This window comes from Lottia gigantea (assembly GCF_000327385.1).
Source record: "Lottia gigantea unplaced genomic scaffold LOTGIsca_5, whole genome shotgun sequence".
NCBI lineage: Eukaryota > Metazoa > Mollusca > Gastropoda > Lottiidae > Lottia > Lottia gigantea.
The window spans coordinates 4,912,360-4,919,954 of NW_008709715.1; positions in this window are offsets into that span (position 1 = coordinate 4,912,360).

Consider the following 7,595-nt stretch of genomic DNA (forward strand, 5'->3'; position numbering starts at 1 on the left):
TTGTGCCAGTGGAAATGGTGAGGTTTAATCCATCCATTTTAAACGCAAAACATTAAGTTAAACTTGAAAATCCATCAACATTTTAGGGTTAAATAGCAAACAGTGGTTTTTAACGCCTCCAAAACGATCTTCGAGCAAGCCTCTCTATCTTTTTCTTTTGATCTAAAAGTCGCTTCGTGCTCATGAAATTTTAAACAGTTTTCAGTGTTTACTCTCGAGTAAAGTTTACCTATTTTGTTAATAGAATATAAAATGTATATAAACTATTAAGCTAGTAAAATAAATAATGGTATATACTCGGTACTTAGTAATCTAAACAATTAACCTTTGTAGTTGGCTAATCATAGATCCTCTAAACTAAAATTAGCCCCTGCATCCTGTGCATTTTCTGCGTTCTTGCTGCAAACAATCCTTATCAAATATTACCCACGTTACGTGGCGACAAATTTATCTTCTGGCTGCCTTCCACAATCAGTTCCTATCTGAAATCACAATATTGTAATTTCTACGAACAATCACCCGTATTCAGAGCGATGCTTCAATGAACGATCAGTAGAACGATCAGCCATTTCTAATTGATTATACCTCAATGGAAACTTGTTGATGCGGCAAGTGGATACCATGAATTCATTTATCAAATTTTTGGAATGGAATTATTGACGCGTAAACAGTAATTTTTACTTTTGCAGAAAAGAGAAATATTGAATTCCTTTTGAACCAACTAAATTAAATAAAGGAGAACCTGAACTACATGCCAGTAAACTCTGGAAACTCGTTTACCAATGCTGTCTTGAACCCACGCCAAGGTTCCGTTATTTAATAGCAATGCTTCATTTAGGCCCATTAGTGATAAAGTAGTGAATTGAATTAACCCAAGTAACTTGCATTTTATTCATCAATATGTTAATATAAGAAGGTTGCTCAATATTGTGTAGGTGTATAAATATATAATAATTTGTTGGAGTAATTAGAACCATTGTAATATTATATTTTATGTTAATCAGGTACATAGGTGATATATGATATGACGTTATGGGGTAAATGTAACATATTCGCCGACCGAAAGAGAAATAAGAAGTGACTTTAGCTAAGTAACGAAAATTAACGAACGCCTTTCTGAATATATAGGTTGAAACAAGCTATTTAATGATATGCACCATCATGGTTTGTTTAAAGCTGCAATATGTAAGGTGGGTAACTTGAATACGTTGAGATATCCGATCTTAATAACCACATGCTGACTTCAAAACTTCAATCAACCGATTAAAAGTCATATTGGATTACCGCCCTTTGTATCAATGATTTATATTTTCTTTTGTTTCATATACACCATATATATATATATATATATATATATCTATACAATCGGTTAAGAAGTTTATAAGTTTCGTTCGGAAATAAGTCCATCATTTTCATTCGGAATTGAAAAATATAAGTTACTAGCTACTAGCTTCATTAACATAAAGCTTTTCACTATATTATTATCAAGGTTTTTGTCTCTGGAGGTTGCTGGCACTTGCTGCCGCCAAACAAGGCACCCGTTAAACTTTTTACAAAGTTAACAAAACTATGGCGTTTTTTGCATCCCGGAAATAGCGCTTTCATTAAAAATAAAATTATTAGTCACAGACAAGACAAAATAATTAAAATTCTGCTTCAGTTTTGAGATAAAACCACCAGTAGATGTCGGGATAGAGCATTGTTTAGTTTCTGTGTTGACCTCCTGGATCGTTCAGGGGAGATAATTAACCTGTACTGACTGAACTCGTTGACTCCGCCTGGTTTATATGTACTTGAGTATTACAATGATCCTACAATTACTGAAGAATTTCACATACAATCTACATCGGAGTGGACACTGATAAAATAATAAGAGAAAAATTTGAGTAAAACGTGATGACACCAATATAGGTATGAGTAAATCCGATTTACTATTAACTACAAATAGTAGCAGTGTCAATAAAATTCCATGTCGACTTCCATTGTTCTTGTAGTGAGCGTTGCTGTTCCCATTTGGCTGGCTTTTATTGTCTGAAAAGAAGATAACTTCACCATAAAATATATTTTTGAAAATTTGCCGTTATATGCACCGAAACTGTCGACTTGGTGCAGAACTATTAAATATTTACATTTTGTTTTGTTTTTTTGTTTTTGAAAAAGGGTGACAGTCATATTGTACATCCACCTATTCCGAGCGACATCTCATACCATAGTAATATTGCCTCTAGACACAATAACAAGATGCAAATGATTTTATTTCAAACATATTCCATAGTAAAAAACTGCATTCTCTGTTTCTCAAAAACAACAGACGTTAAGGTTAAATTATAATGAATTGGGATAGAAAGTGGGCAGTATTCATAACCTATTATGTCTCTATTAGAAGAAGAATTAAAGATAAACTCACACCAGGATTAGTGGTTTTAAACACTCAATAGGTATTTGTGTAAGGGGTTGGCAACATCACTACACCACATGAATTATTCAGAGGGACAGGTCAGTTTATAATATCCGTTACTTCTGGAGTAAGGTCAATATCATTTGGAACTTTTCTCCAATGAAAATCAGTGGTCATTTTCTTATAAAACTCTTTACTAAACTACATTGTGGTGTTAACAAATATGTTTTTACAATATTTAACTTTGGGCATCTGTAAAGTTGATACGCAAGTGTTACTACGTTAAAGTCAATAAAAAAATACAAACTTTCATATGGTTCGTTGGAAATAACTCACATTTGAGAAAACGGTATACTAAGGAGAGATTTCAGATTTCCTGGTATAAATGGTGCAGCGGGAGAGATTGCTTGGACATTAGGTTATAGGTAGTTGAAAGTAGTGCACTTTCGGGCCATGGACCGCCTCCCCAAACCATCTCCTCCCCCTGCTTTCTTTGTTAATGGAATAATAAGCCAACATTTCCAGGATCTATTGTCCGGGACATATTTTCAGCCATCAGAACGTAACTCGGTAAGTTTGGGACACCCACATTACTGTGTTTGTTAGTAAAACGACAACCATGTTATCAAATTGTACAAGGAGTTTTTCAACTTGAGATTTAGTTATCTGACCACCTTTATTTACTGGTACGATATCAACCTTGCTTTCAAGAGCTATAAGTATCCTTAGTCGGTGAACTACAACCTTTTAACATATAGCTTCTAATGAGATGGTATTCGACCCTTCAATACTCTATACTCTTCAACTCCAGTTTAAGTGGACAGATTGCTTGATGGTACAACATGACCACCAACTTTTCTACTGAACGTACTCATTAACTTCTAGTTATTCTCAATTTGGAAACTTTTTTCACCTAAACTATGACAATTTTACGTCGATTGTGATTTGGGGTATTGGGTCCATAGACATTAACAATGACATGGACAACTTAGTTTGTCACAACACTGTCACATAATGAGACAGTTAAGACAAAAACATCTTCTTAAACTATTCAAACGGGTCCTGTTCCCACCGACAATAGATTCACTCTAGTATTCATGCAAGAAACAAGTATTCATGCAAGAAACAAGTACACAATGTTTTGAGCAACGGTGCCAAAGTTAAATCGAGTTTCTTCGTGAAGACCATTTGGATCGATGGCAAAGAATATAATCAAAAAGGTACATTAAGTGTAAAGTATATAAAATTGTGAGATTCAATATCAGCTCATATTAAGCTTTCCCTGACATTTTATTTGCAAACACTAACCTTGACAAAATATGACATGTTGGATACGTAGAATAGTTTCAGGCCAAGCTTCAATAAGGGAAGTAAAATAGTTTACAGTGTGACAGGCACTACAGATAGCTCGTTAGTGACAACTAGAGAAATTCTTACAGTTTGTTGTAAATATATACAACTTTACTATATATTCTATTTACCGTATATAAAGTAAAAAGTTCAATGAAGGTCTTTATTACAGCAACGACGATCTGGTAGTTCATCTTCCGTTATGATGTTACCGGAAGTTAAATATTAAAATCTTTGATGGTTACAAAATGTGAATTTTACAGCTGGGTTTTCAATGGACGTATTCATTTTTAATGATCATGTATTCCAATGTCCCTATATAAATGTTCGAGAAGACTCTCTCTCGCTAACACCGTTCAAAGAAGCCTTGAGAAAAATACATTCTCGTGGTGCTGACATTGGTCCATTGGCGAGGACCCATCTTTCCCCGTGAGAACTCTTATTTCTACCTGTCTTTTGACACAACCTTTAGAAAAACTACGGTTAAGAAATATAGCACAGGTAAATGGCGGTAAACTACGTCAGATATCCAAAACTCGCTCTGAATGTCAATATTATGTTTGAATTTGAGGTAAATGGTTAAATACAGTGAATGTTGGCAACATGTAGAGATTCACTAACTCAAACAAAGCCATTTCCACACTTTCATGTCGGATTTAACCTTGTAGTTGATTTCGGGACAGTTTTATAATGTGTATAGATATTAAACTTTTCACAGAATTTATTTCCTAAACAGTTTTCATTTTGTAACATTTTAAACTTTGTGTGGTTGTAATAGGTTTTTAACTTATAGATATATAAAATTGGATTTACACAGTCTCTAGATGCATAACATAACATAGACTTCTAGATGCATAACATAACATAGACTGGTCTTGATATATATCCTGAAATTGGGAGGGGTGGGGGAGCTGTGGTATATAGATATATCAGTTTTTATAAACATTGTAAAACCCTCCTGGTGTTATCAATTATAGTTAACTTTGCCTTTGATCATAACATTTACTATAAACTCCGATTTGAAGCTATTAGGAAAATTTATGAATGAAAACTATTGAAATTGAGAAATAATTGGCGATTTCAACATTTTAGAATCCTTAAAAATTTTACCCTAAAATGAAAAACTCTCCCAATCGTTTGGTTCAGTGGTTCTCGATGTAAAAAATTCTACTTTCATCTATTATCATGAATAACGAGCCTTGCATAATACCATATCGTACTATCAAACTGTGGCATCAAAATTGTGTGTAAGAAATTAAATGAAAAGCTTAATCTACCAATAAGATCATGGTTCCAGTTGAGTAAAGTATTGAAATCAATTATAATGTTATAAGACAACTTCTTTTACAAATTGGTTACACCATCCATAAACCAGTGGATTATAAAACACATGTTCTCACCTTTTCGAGGTAGACTGTAACAGGTGCCATTACTTGACACGTGTAGTCGATTGTTTGTTTATAAAATATCATTATGATTAAAAACTTTGATTAGTCCGTTGACATTTTGATTTGTCGGTTCATTGCGTGTGCCGAACAGTAGGAGGGCCATATCAGTTACGTAAAATGTAATTTGTCTGGATAATCTCGATTGATTTGACAGTACAGTGAGGATTATCTGCCCTTCAGTTAGAGAAAGATGGCGGCGATAAGAATAATGAAGTAATTAGCTTGAGCTAGGATATGAAACAAAAAGACGTAATGTGGCTATTAAACCAGGATAGTTTTGTCTTCAAGATGATGTGGAGTAAGATCTAGAGATAAGAGAATGCGAAGCTGAGACCTGTAATGTGCCATCTGTCAAATTATTCTATGATATGATAGGAGTAGTTCTACCTTCACTTGTCATAGTAATCCTTATATTATATTCTGACTGATCCTAGGTTACATCTATCTCATCTCAGACTCTACATATCATCATAGCTCGAATGTTACTTTGTCATTCGAAAAAAGCGAAATATTGACCGACCCCTATTAGTGTTTTAAGCTTATCTTAAAGGTATTAAACAATATACCCTATCAGAGTCGAACAGAAATCTATGAAAACCAAAGTAACATTGATAAGTCAAAACATTCTCTAGTCTATGTAAGAGATTCTGAAAAATATATGCTTATGGTAAAATTGTACATAATTTTTTTGAGTATCTTTATGGTGAGAGAGAAATGCTAGCTATTTGTCAGTTTATGCCATTCAAACAAAATCTACACAACTTACAATACATCGTATCCGCTTTTAAAAACAAAAATTAAAATGCAATAAAACAATCGTCTCACAGTTCATTCTCTGTAACTCTCAGAACAAGGTATATCTTATAGGGCGTGGGGTGGTTGAAAGGTATTGAGTTACTATTCAACAGCAAGCACTGGTACAAGGTTAAAGATTAATATTATGCTTGCAGTTTAGGTAATAAGTTACTTTTCAGATCAGTAATTTACGTAACCAAACCAACGTCTTTATACATTATCTACACTCTAAAGACACAGATCTTACACAAATATCAATCGCTGTCCGAACGGAGGCTTTAATTCCATCACTTGGTCAGAAAGATGGATATAAATTATTTATATGTTATAGAAAACAAATCACCTATGGAATTGGTACATAAATTATCACAATAATTTTACGTATATGGAGACTTGAGACAGTCAGTGAAGACGTATTGGTGGCAAATGTTAAGCTGATGTTTTGTATGTTGGTCAAACTAAAGACATATTTGATAATAGAGATTATTTAAGGTTGACTGGAATGGTATTATGTATTGGACCCGAGGATGTTCAGTTAGAGATTAATTACCAGAAAGAACAGCGTATTTAAACAGTATTTTGTTTGATCCAGTTTATTCAGACAGGGGAAACACAAAGCTTGGAACAGAAATATCGTTTCTGATGAATTCAAACCAATTTCTAACTATACGATGATTGTTGATACAAACAAACTAAAATACTTTGCTTTTGTTTCCTACATCATGACCAACGCCCAGTGCGTTGCAATTTTGTATTTTATTTTCAACATCTGACGGACTAAACAATTACACTTTGGCATACAAAGTGTTCCTAACAGATCAGTTTTCAGAGGTGCCTTGATAGGTTGCATCTGAACATCATAAAATTAATATCTCGAAACGCATACGGAGTTGGCGCCCATTAAAACAATAATTTTAATAATATTAAAGATTCAGTGCTAGAGTAAATTCCACATTTAGTTTTTTGGGATCAGACGAGTTCAAAAACACAGAAGTACAATTAGCCGAATTTAATCCCGATTAACAAGACTGAATATTTGTACTATTCTATCAAATCATGGTAAAGTTTACCACCATAGACTACCAGTCTGAAAGTGGTAATACATGTGACAAATGTCACCAGTGTTTGTTTGAAATATCACTTCTAATTGTGCTCAAATGTTTAGACTTGGTTGACCAGTGTTTATTTTGATGACGAACTCTAGTTAATAGATGAATCTAATTTCGTCAATAATTGTTATGTCAGTCCCAAGGGGTAGTCTCGATCAATAAAAGAACCGTTGACTAATTAGCACTAACTACTTAATGATTAAGTCTAACAAGAAGTGCCTAGGGGTATTTTACCCAATGGACCCTCAGTCTGTCCTTAGATTGTCAAAACTGTATTTCAAACCAAAGCAGGTTTTTCTTTTATGTTCAATTGTTATATCAAGACATATGAACAGAAGGTTTTACTTCGTCATTTCCGGATTAAAATAATCACCACACTCTACCCACCATTGTATTTCAATAATGAAGGTATTATACGTAGAGAGTAGGGAGAGTAGGTATATTTTCTATGGCGTCAGCATAACAGTAGGTAAGGCTGTATCATTTTTAAGGTTG